We start from the raw sequence: 12,305 nt of genomic DNA on the forward strand, positions 1-12,305 counted from the left end.
AAAAAACTAATACTGCATTCTGGGTGCTCTTTTTTGCCATCTGGGTTATGAACCTTTGGGGTTCATGTTGTCAAGCTTTTCTTCACAACCACGAGGGCAGAAATATTTGTTTGGTTTATATTTTAATGAAAGCTGAGTTTCTCACATGTCTACATGAGTCCAGGAGCAGGGCCTTTAAGAACACACACCAAATGTTGCAAGAGATGATAAAACAGATAGTGCTGGCCACACTGAGACCAAATACCTGGTGCAGGTTACATCTCCTGGTGCAGCATCTCAGCCACACTAGCCAGCACATTGTGAAGGCAGAGTCAATGCTTCATCCAGTCCCACCCATGTGTGCCCTTTTCCAACCCACATAGACCTTGCCCAACCCAACTCCACAGATGCTACTTTCTCCCTACACTGCTACGTGCGAGGCAGATAGTGAGTGCAGTGGGTTAAGCCCCTTACTCTCCCATGTGGGCATACAGCAAGGGCCACAATCTGGGGCCTTTCTTTAGAGATTTATTTTGTTTTATCTTCATCACCAGACAGGAAGAACAAGACAACTCCCTGACTCTCAAAGCACATAAAACATGGTCAGGGCATCAAATTCACCACTGAAGTAAGCAGGCATGATGCCACTGATGTCAATGTTGTCATGCCTCCTTATGCCAGTGGTGAATTTAGTCTCTGGAGAGAGGCTGGCATATACAAGAGCACAGATAATTCAGCATTTCTCCAGTGTTCATAATAATAAAGAGCACCTGGCTGCAGGGCCGCTCAGAGGATTCCGGGGGCCTGGGGTCTTCGGTGGCGGGGGGCCCTTCCGTTCCGGGACCCGCCGCCAAAGTGCCCCGAAGACCCGCGGCGGGAGCCCCCCGCCGCCGAATTACCGCCGAAGCGGGACTGCCGCCGAAGCGCAGCCCGGTCTTCGGCGGTAATTCGGTGGCGGTGGGGGGGTCCCCGCCGCGGGCCTTCCGGGCACTTAGGCGGTGGGTCCCGGAACAGAAGGGGCCCCCCGCCGCCGAAGACCGGGCTGCGCTTCGGCGGCGGCGGGTTCCGCGCCCCCGGCCCCGGCCCCGGCCCCAGCCCCAGCCCCAGCCTCTTACCGAGCACGTCTCCGGCGGGGCCTGAGCTCCGTCCCGCTCAGAGCCGCGTGGTGAGGGGGCGGGGCTGTGAGCTCCACGCCGAGCGGAGGCAGCTGCCCCGCCCCCTCCCCACGCCGCTCTGAGCGGGGCGGGGCTCAGGCCCCGTTGGAGCTCCCAGCCCCGCCCCCTCACCACGCGTCTCTGAGCGGGACGGAGCTCAGGCCCCGCCGGAGACGTGCTCGGTAAGAGGCTGGGGCCGGGACCGGGGCGGGGGCGGGACCGTCTCTGAGCGGGGCGGGGCTCAGGGGCCCCGCCGGAGACGCTGAGGCTCCAGGAGAGGGGCGGAGGCGGGAGCCTCCGCTCTTCTCTTGGGGGCCCCTGCGGAGCCTGGGGCCCGGGGCAAATTGCCCTCTTTGCCCCCCCCTCTGGGCGGCCCTGCCTGGCTGACTGTAGCAGCACATGTAGCAACCAGAATGACGGCACACACCATAAATCCCCAAAACATGGCACATATTTTTGGCACGGAACCTGAACACTCAAGAATTGGAGGAGCTGCTGGGAAAAGGTGTGGAAAGAAGAAAGACAAAGACATGAAAGAATAAACAAAGGGGAAGTATCCTTGTGGGAGGCTACACAACAACTATAAAAAAGCTTTTTAAAAAACTATCTTGGAGCAATAAATAAATAAATAAATGGAGCTGTTCCTTGGTAAATCCCCCATTCACTTCAGTGGAAGCAAAGTCAGGCTATTTCTAGGAGCTTTTGAAAAATCCTGTCTAGAGCCAGTTGGAATATTTCTGAGGATTTGGGGGTGGGGTGGGTGTAAAAAATGCTTTTTCATCAACGCCAATACCCCCCTCCCCCCAGACATACTGATTTTGTCCAAGTTTTCCATGGAAAGGCTTCTGGACTCCCCAGTCACTGACAGAGAGACTCAAATCAAAATCCTGCCTTTAGGGTATATCTATATGTATAGTCCTTACTGGTAGGATAGGCCTGTTAAGACCAGATCCTGGCTGCATTCTGTCCAAGGCCCTTTGTCTTATAATAAAAAGTAGAAATCATAGGACTCATCTAGGCATATGGACCCTCAAGTGCCACCTAAATATAATGCATCAACTGAGATATAGAATGCTAGCAAAAAGATGAAGACTCAAATTAACTATGTCTCACTAAGACTGTTTGATACTTAGGGCTTGTCTACACTGGCAATTTACAGCACTGCAGCTTTCTCACTCAGGGGTGTGAAAAAACACCCCCTTGAGTGCAGCAAGTTTCAGCGCTGTAAAGCGCCGGTGTAGACAGTGCACCAGCGCTAGTAGCTACGCCCCTCATGGAGGTGGTTAAAGCATTAAAGTGCTGCCAGTCATATCAAGGGAAAGAGCTCATTGTGATGGAGACAGACGTGATAGCAAAGCTGGACCACCGTCTCCTTCAGTAGTATTACTGTAGTGGCCAAGCACCAAGGCTTATGGTAACGTCCTGGCCCTCCTTTTTGATGGGCAGCATCAAATGACTCATTGTCATGATAGTTCCAACCATTTATGATAACATTTTAAATCTCTGTTGCAATCTACCCCCTGCCACATTTCTACTATATTGTACTGAATTGAACATGTTCCTTGAAATGCAGCGACTGCAAACCTATTCACATGTTATATGTCATGCAGATAAGTGAGCAAATATTTGAGTATGCATGCCAGGCTCTTATAAATTGTATATATTTTACAGGCACGATAGTTTCAGACAACTGACAATGTAGCAGGGCATGCTCCACTTAGGGTTTTCAACAGAAACTGCCAGACTCTGGACTAGTCAATAGAAGTTGTGTATGTAAGAAAGGTGACACACAGGAGTGACGCAGAGAGACTGAGTTTTGTTTCTTGACCCCACTCACCTGACTATAATTAGAAACTATGCGTTTGTTACTGAACTTGTGTTCTATATACCTAATCTCATTCAGTCCATTCTGACACTTGTTCCTGTTCAATTTAAGTTCCTATACTTTGGCTCACTATAGGACATTTTGTTGATTATTTTTGTCCTAGATCATCAATAATAACTTCCACCTCATCCTGCTCCAAAGATGTGGGTGATTATATCTCAGGTGCTTAGCCCTGTCAAAAGCACAGAGTTCTCATGTTCTCTACTGAGTTGGACCTGTTCTTCAGAGCTGTTTGGAAAAACTTTGATGGAACCATTTTCCATCAGAAAGTGCAGTTCCATCAAAGTTGAAATGTATCACAAAAACATGTAAATATTGCTGCAATTTTGATTTGGAGAAAGAAAATTAGGGGGATGTAGGGAGTCCTAACAATGTTGAAATGTCCTACTTTGACATTTTCAGAATGAAACAGTTCAATTTTTCCTTTCAAAATAACTTTTAGTTTCAATTGTTTTTATTTTAATATAAAATTTTAAAAGCTGAAATTAAAAATATTTTGATCAACCCAATATAACAAAATTAAGAATTTTCTCACTGAGTTTCAAAGTGTTCAAATTTTGTTCTTAATCGGAATGAAAATAAATTTTGACATCTCAACATCCTCTACAAGACAGAATTTTCATTCTCCACACAGCTCTGCTGATCCAACCCTTGGTTTGTATCCAAAATTGAAAATGAATTCTAGACCTGGCCTGCTCAACCATTTCCCTTGGAGAAGTGCTCACCTTTTATGGTGTTATTTCAAATATTTTGGATGTATACAAATCCTTTTCTTGTTTGATTTCAGTATGGTAGCCTGCTTTTTAGGCCATGTAGTTAGTGTCTGAATTCACTCAAGAACATCTAAACTTTACCATCCAGACAAATTTAACCTTTATGTGGGGCATATATTGTTAGCAGCACACTGAGATTTACCTCAGTGTTTTTCATGCTCTTATGTATCAAAGATGGCAGCACAGAGAAACAACATCTTGCCTGTCTTTATTTAAGATTATGACAACTGAGCTCAGCATTTGCACCGGTCATTTATACAATCCCAATGTCCTCTGTGGCTCCCATTTATGTTCTTTTGATATTCAAAGAATGCTCCATTAAATTCATACCTGCAGGGGCTCTATCTTCAGCTCAGTGCACTGAAACTTTAGATCAGACACTGTTGTGATGGGCACAGTGTCAGAACCTATGTATGGAATACCACACCCACTTTACATCTTAGCTGATTCTGCTACAGTACATTGCCTGCACACTGCCTTTTGTTCTTTTCACTAGATATACTCTTAATTTTCCTCTATGCTTTATTTTCCTAGTTTATTTGTTTTTCCACATAACACTAATAAAAAGTGACTAATGTTTTTTTTTTAACAAGAGCAATCTGAGAGACTTCCATACCTTAGAATAATATTCTTTCAACAGGGATTCAACTGCACCAGAGTAGCTTTATCCCTCATGAAAGGGATATGACTGGGATAGATTAATTCTGATGCCAAATAAGGTTTTTTGTTTTTTAATGGCAGAAAAACAGTTTATTTTAGGAGACGAAATTGTGATTTTTCTTGAGTGGTCAAGGGGAGATGTTTTCTTGATCCTATCCCTGTAAGTTATATTAAGTGATGATCCAGTCTTGAGTTATCATGATCTGTGTGTAAATGGTGAGCTTCTTTTGCTCTTATGTTGCTTCATTGCAGTTCTATAAGATGTTCCCTTATCTTTGTCAGATCTCATCTCTCAGATGAATCCTTTGCTACTTTTTCAAGATATAGAATTCCCCTGAACCCCACCAATTTTTATTGTTATTGCTGCCCTCAATTTTACCCTTTGCCTTTAAATCTGTCATTGACATTAATTAAACTCACTCTGAGCCCATATGCTTAATGAGCTTTTTATTTTAAAAAAGAAACAGAACTAGCTTGCTTGCCAGATGAATGTTCCCAGAGCCTTCATAGCTCTAATTTACACTGCAGTAACACCAGGATGTGGTTGGAAGAAGCTTTGCATTTCCTGCTTGTGCATGCTTTGGATGCCTGACCTCAAGATGTCAAAAATGTCAGTAGGTCATGGGTACAAGTCCAGCTCTATGGGTTATATTTTCTGGCTTGTAGATATGAAGCACGTAAACAACTTTTGAAGATATAGGGCTTGTAGCTTCCTGGCTTAAGGAAAGCCATTGGGTTAGTTGTTTATGTTTCTAAAGAAATACACATATTTTCATCCTACAGCTTCTGAAGCCTTTGAACCTCTCCATGTGCCACTTTCATTGCTGGAAAAAGTTCTGACATGAAATCACAAAGCAATATGGGAATGCGTTATCAATATTTAATCTTAAAAAATAGGTATGACTGGTGTGGTCCCCCACATAAAGATCTTTGAGTTTGTTTCTCCTCCTCACTAACTCTCATATAACGTGGTTTTTGGTTCAGCTTGCAAAATAGATTCAGATCTAGAGTGGGAAGGACCCCTGACCCCAAACTGACCCCTGACAACCTACCCTCTTGAATGGAAAAGGAGTCATAATGGGATACAGATGCAGAATGGTTCTCATTGCATCATTGATGTGCTGGAGGGGGCCCTCAGGGGTTCTTGCTGGTCCCCTATTAATGTGCCACCATCCCATTAAGGGATTGGAGTGATTCCCCTGCCTTTACCAAAGACACTGCTACATCCGTGGGGTTCCTAAAAGTGCTTCAGATGACCAGTTTATTTTATTGACTGAACCAGATTGCATAAAATGACCAGCATTTCCAAAACATGTTGGGACTGGACCTCAGAACCAGTGGGATGTATCTGTCTCCCTTCCCCAGACAGCTTTCTCCTACATCATGCAGAGCTCTGGCTCAGGAGAGAATCTGCCCAAGTATATTTTTCAGGAACAATGTATACATATCTTCAGCGGGATGCATATAGTATAAGTATGGCTGGCAGAAGGGACTGGGTTGCCGAGTTTCCTGGCTGCACTCCTTGGTTATGGTTATGAGAAAGCACTTTTATGTAAATGAGAACCCAGTCTCTCACCCTTCCACTTGTACACAAAACCAGGTGACACAGGGTTTATCACAGGGTAAAGGGGCAAGGGTTTGTTTTTTTGTGAGAGTCTCTTGTTAAAACACTGACAGCACCTCACACTCAGTTGCATGTGTCTCATACTCACCCAGACACAACTTTTTTTCATCATTGCGAAGGAAATAAAAAGGAATCTCCAACTGATTCAGACCAAGGAAATCTAATTAAACATCACAGCCTGGGCACTTTTTTAGTCCCAAAAACTCAGTGCCAAAGGCAGAGTGCTGAACTGTGCCTTGAAACCCATAGCAAATAAGCGAGCATGATGAACATTGATTGTTCTTGTAAGTTTCAAATCTCACATTCGATCAATGTGGTTCTCTGCTGGCTGGGACCTGTGGGTACACAACTGCAATACAGATAATAATAAATAGAGCTGATTTAACTCATTTGTTGTATCTGGCATCAGGTATCTATCCAGATAACACGAATGTGCAGTGTTACAAGAGAAAGGGGTTGGAAAAAATACACAAACTCTTATCCGCCCTGTGTCACTGCACATCCGTACAAGAGCACCTCCTTTCTGCCTTGTGCTGTGCAGGAGCCGCACAGCCTCAGTTTCCCAGCTCTCTTCCTCAGCTCTGCTCAGCTCCCAGTGCCTTCTGGGTTGCAGAGTCTTAGCCTTCCAGCTAGATCTCTTACAGTCCTACCCCTTCTGGGGCACTCAAAGTTCAAAACAAGTATAAAGCAACATAAACTCTTCCCATTCCTCCAGTCCATCCGCTAAGCAACAGTCAGGCCTGGGCCCATTTTTATTCCCACTCCACCTCAGCTCTCTCTTTCTGCCTGCTCCCTCCAACTGAGCAGGGCTCTTATTTTTAAACCCCACCCTGGAGGCCTGCTTCCCTACTCCAGGGGTCTGAATTTGGGCTAACTGGGCCTTCAGTAGCCCATTAACCCCTTCCTGACTTGCACGGAGGCTTTTGTGTCCTGTTGGACCCCCAAGATCCCACCAATTTTGGAAGGATGATAAAGCCTGATCCAAATACCCTTGAAATCAATGGGAAAACTTCCATTGACGTCAATGGGCTGTGGATCAAGACTAAAATCCCTCATGCTTAAGGCCATAAGCCAGCCTCCAACTAATGAAAACTAAGAAGAAATTTTCCCTATGGGCAGGCCAGTAACAGTCTATTGCAGGGTTTCCTCTGTCTTCCCTGGAATCAGCTGGGACTAGTCAGAATTGAGGATGGGAACTGGAATTAATGGTCCACTGTTATGAGCCAGTTTGGCAGTTCTACTCTTCTTATGTTGTTAGTACTGTTCAGAAATTATAAAAAGTACAGCTGGTTAAATGAGCACACTGGATAGTTTTCAAAATAATCATCCATTTGTTCTTTAAGTGACTCCTGGGGAGAAAAATTGCTTTCACTGGGAGGATTATCACAGGGGAATACCATCTTCATCTGTGCTCTAGCATTTAAGTTCCTTGCTAGTACAGTATTTTTATTCCTAGCCACCCATCCAGAGCTCAGCCATGAGTGATGAACAATCAGCATAGAATGCTGGAACTCTTAGGGTAGCTCCTCAGAGCAAATGTATTCTCCTCATTGCCCCTTCCCAGTCAGTCTCTGGGAGCTCTGCCACTGATTTTAATAATAGCAGGATCAGACTCACTATGAGCTCTGTGGTTTGTAAGTGTTTCCCCACATCATATTGCAACATTAGTGTGGCATTAACAACTATCATAATGTTTCAGTAACTTTCACATCAATGCTATGCAGAAGTTGTTACAGTTTAAGTCCATCTGACTGTTTATGCGATATTACATGTACTTTCATTACGTGACATTACTTATAGCAGATTCTGGTGGTGTTGTCATAAGTTTGTTGGCTTCTTTGTTTACTATTAACCAACTTTTACATTGGTTTAGGGATTGTCTGCGTTTGGGGTACCTCGTTGTCTGACCGCGAGAGACAGGCAACATCTGTTTCAAAATTAAGTGGCAGTCAGGGGGTCTGCCCAAACAGCCTGATCCAAAACCCATTGAAGTCAACCAGAATCTTTCCACTGACTCCATTGGTCTTTGGAGCAGACCCTATTTGAGCCTCATCTCGTCTCACATACCCCAGTTTCACATCAGTGTAATTCCATTGCCTTCCCTGGAGTTAATTCTGATTTACAGGAAAAAGAGAAGAAAAATAGACCCTTTGTGTTTATTTTTTTTAACATTTTTTTTAAATTGTTCCAATTGTTTTTGATTTATAGATCAGCACATACAAGAAAACAGTCCCTGAAAATGACAAGGATTCAGATGCTTGTTTGTACAGCTTTAGACCAAAGACTGCTTAACTGTGTAGAATAACATTTTTGCAGGCTGTTACTCTTTAAATTGCTGCTGATGCCTTCTGGAAATTTTTGAGGAACATTTTGTTTAGAAATGATTCTTATAAAAATATAAAGTTTTATTTTTCTGTTGTCTATCTGCTGTAAGATTTTGGTGCCTTACCAAAAAAAAAAAAAGACACTGAAAACTCTGATTGAACTGTGCTAACTAAAAATCAAAATCAAATTAAGCAATTAAAGTCCAGTCATGGAACTGAGCCAAGTACTCTTGTTAATAACAAAAAAAGCCTTTATGATATTTTTAAAAGGAGAGCAAATCTTTGACCCGTCTCAGCTCAAGAGAAAGGCTATTTAGCTAACTCTAGCAGTGCAAAGGTGAAGATAATGGACCCAGTTCCCTACCAGTATAAATGGATGAAACTTCACTAAAGTCAGTGGAGCTGCACCCATTTACACCAGCAGAGAATTTGACCATCAGGCTACACCTGCTCTAATCCTGCAGACTTTAGGACTAAGACTTCCCTCCCATCTGTTTAAATGTAACGGGCCAAATTCTCCCCTTCTCTAACTGTCAGGTGGCACAAAGTGGTGGAATCCAGCCCTACAGGCCAGGTAAGAATTTTTCTAGCCTAAAGAAGCTCTAATATGGCATAAAGTGGTGTAATCATCCCCCCACAGCTTGACTCATGTCATGTCAAGGGTGGAAGGGGGTTCTTTGGGGTGGGGCTTGCCTGTGCACCTTGCAGACCATAGCCAGCTGGAGTAAGTAAGGGCAGCCTATGGGCTCATGCTGGGGATAGGGTGAGAGCAGCCTGAGAACAGAGAGTTATAAATGGCTCCTTGACTGCTCCACCACCTCTATCACCACACAGAGCAGATCTTGGTGCAGAAGTGAATCTGGACCAACATTTCTAGTACTGGCTTTTTCCTTTTGGCCCAAGCCGCTCAACCACACCCCATTGTTGGAATCATCAGCAATGTCAGCACAACCCTGAGAAAGAGGTGTTTAGTGAACTCATTGTCTCTCTACTGCCTCTATAGCTCTCTTACAGGGCACAAAATGCTGCAAGTCTAGTAAACACATGCCTATTGCTTTTGATTATTGTTAGAGCTTGGTGGTAGTGGGATGCCCAGAGGATATCCCTGACCATTCACTGAGGGCACTGAGCTTAGCGAGGGGTGAGTTTGGTGGCTCCTGGAATGGGAAAGGGCTTAAAAGACAGGGCAGACCAGGTCCCGGGAGATTTCCAGCCTCCACGTGATGGGCTGGAGCTCTTGCAGAATCTGGCATGTGATTGGGAGCTGTAAAAGGAGCCCTGCATTCAGGGCCCCTTCCTGTTTGCTGGTTTGTTCAGCAGTTGCCCCACACTCCCTCCCTAGTCTAGGTCACTGTGGGCTATGTTAGTTGCTGCTATGGGGCAGGGAAGGAATGTTTCCCTGTGTTACCCAATTGGCCAAGTTTGCTTGGGTGTTCACCATCCTTGCAGTGAAACCTAGGGGTTGGTTTTTTTATACAACCAGGGGTCTGGGATTCTTCCTTACCCAGAGGGCACAGTTTGGACCTCTGTTAGAGTTGTTTAGTTGTGGCAACTTTTAGGCTCACTGATTTAGGCTCCAGATCCGAAAAAGAAAGGTAACATAGTGGGCATCTGGAGGGCATCTCCTTATGGGCTGGGAGGTGGGTGAGGACGATGCTGTGTCTAACTCTCTGGGGGTAAATGCAGCCAGGGGCCAGGACACTACCCTTGGGGGGTTGGGGGCTGCCAATGCTCATTACAGGGGTGTTGACTGTGGGGAAGGGGTTGAAGTCCTTTCACCCCCCCAAAAGGGGAGGGATGCTAATGGGCAGCTGGAGGCTTCCTGAGAACTTCCTAGTGTGATAATTGGCTCCCCCTGCAGTGGGAGCACCCCTAAGAATGAGCAGAGGATCTGCTGGGTGTGAGTGACTTCATTGGGCTGTTCCCTGACCATAACCTTGGATGTAATTTGACTAATAAAGTTGTGGTCTAATTACACCCCATCACGTATCCTTGTCTTCTTTCATTCAGTGAGCGCACCAATTAACAAATTTAAGGTAAATCACATTCTGGGTCTATATTACCTCACATTCTCGCTTTATATTTATTTTATTATACACAGTATTTTGAACTGTGATTGTGCATTCTGTAAGAGTTAATGGTCTCAAATAACTTGTGTTCTGTGGACTTGGTAGAATACAGTATTGCGCTAAGTGCTGACTCTTTTACTCATTTTTTATTCAGTCCTTTGTCATGCAAAACCCTTGTCGAAGCCAGTCGCTACTTTACCTGAGGAATGCCTAAGTAAAAACAGAGGGCTAAATTCTACATCCATTTAATTGAGTAAACATTATTCAGCATAAAGGCAACAGAATCTGACCATGAGTAAGTTCTCCAGCATCTGATCAATTATATTTATTCCTAGAAGAGACGTCTAAGAGTAAATAAGATCACTCCAACTAATGTACTTTTAAATGGCCAATACTGCTGTTTGCACACTTAACATGAGGGTGGACTTTTGTTAATATATATTTAGTGAATATTACATCATATAATGATGTTCCCATGTTACTTAAAGATTGTGAAATTGAACTGCAGAAGAGTGAATAGTATTTAAAAGTCTTAAGGCCTTTTTATCTGTCTCCAGAATCTCTTTGCAGAAAATGACTCCAAGTAACTCTGTATCACTCAGCCACATCTGCTCCAATTTTAACTTTAACAGCAATATGCTACTGTCGGGCGGATCTTTAAGTTGATCACTGCCTTCAGGCTTAGTTTAGCCTTTGAATTATGTAGGGGTTGCAATTCAAAGTCTGTCTTTATTTTCCTCAGAAGAGCAGAAGCTAACAGTTGCAATATCTAATCTGTCCCTTTGTATCCAGATGCGAACAGCAACAAAAACAAAAATACTCTGGACCCTGAGGAAATGAAATCTCAGCCACAGGCTTGTTTACCTTAAAATAGTTTTGTAATTTTAGCTTCCTCTACATGACCATGTGTTGGCTGCTTGACAGGAAACAGTTAACTGAAACATGGAGCCTGCTCCTGAAGTTATTTAGATGAGGGGAGTTCAGACCAAAACACATGCTGCATTCACACACATAGAGATCACATGAAAAATGCATTTTAAATCTGTATGCTGAGTGTTTTGGAAGAAGTTTGTCAAATGATTGTGAAAAGAGTTCAGTTTCCTCAAGGCATCCTGGGAATATGTTCAGCCTTAGATAAGTTCTTATTTGGCTTCAAAGGAAATACTTGACTAGGTCCCTTTTTACAGCACAGTGTTTATAATGTAGTTTTACTTCTCATTAGAGGTCTCTTTCCTTGCCAGTGCTACATTTAAAAAGAATGATTAATATTTAAAGTCACTTAATTATCACATGTTAACCCACTTGCAGACCCGGTTATAACTATCCTTTGATGTATAAAAGAAACCAAACTTACCACTACAGCAGACATCTTATGCAATGAATATGTTGAAGATCTGAAAAGGAAACTCCCTCTTGTCTTTGTTTTTTGGAAGTGCAATTTAAATCCTTCAACATTACTAGAATCAAAATCCCAAGCACCCATTTTTAAGGCACCCTATTTCAATTCCCCTAAACTACCATTTTTCAGGAAGGTGTCAGGTATGTTAAGCTTTTGAATCCGTCATGCTGGCAATTTCCACACACACACTGGACAATATTTTGCAAAGTCTGGTTGCCGCTTGCCAAACTAAACCTTCATTTGTTTGGAATAGTCATGTTACATAATTCCAGGGGCAGACAAGAAATATGACCAAGGATCAAATCCTTCCTATTATTAACATTTAAAATGTTGTGTGCTAACAAGTATATTTTCCTCTTGGTTTAACACCTAACTCCCAATAGCATTACCTTGAAGGTGAGAAGGTGCCAGATGGGATGAATTATCAGACTAAGGAAA

Source organism: Mauremys mutica, chromosome 3 (assembly GCF_020497125.1).
Source record: "Mauremys mutica isolate MM-2020 ecotype Southern chromosome 3, ASM2049712v1, whole genome shotgun sequence".
Classification (NCBI taxonomy): domain Eukaryota; kingdom Metazoa; phylum Chordata; order Testudines; family Geoemydidae; genus Mauremys; species Mauremys mutica.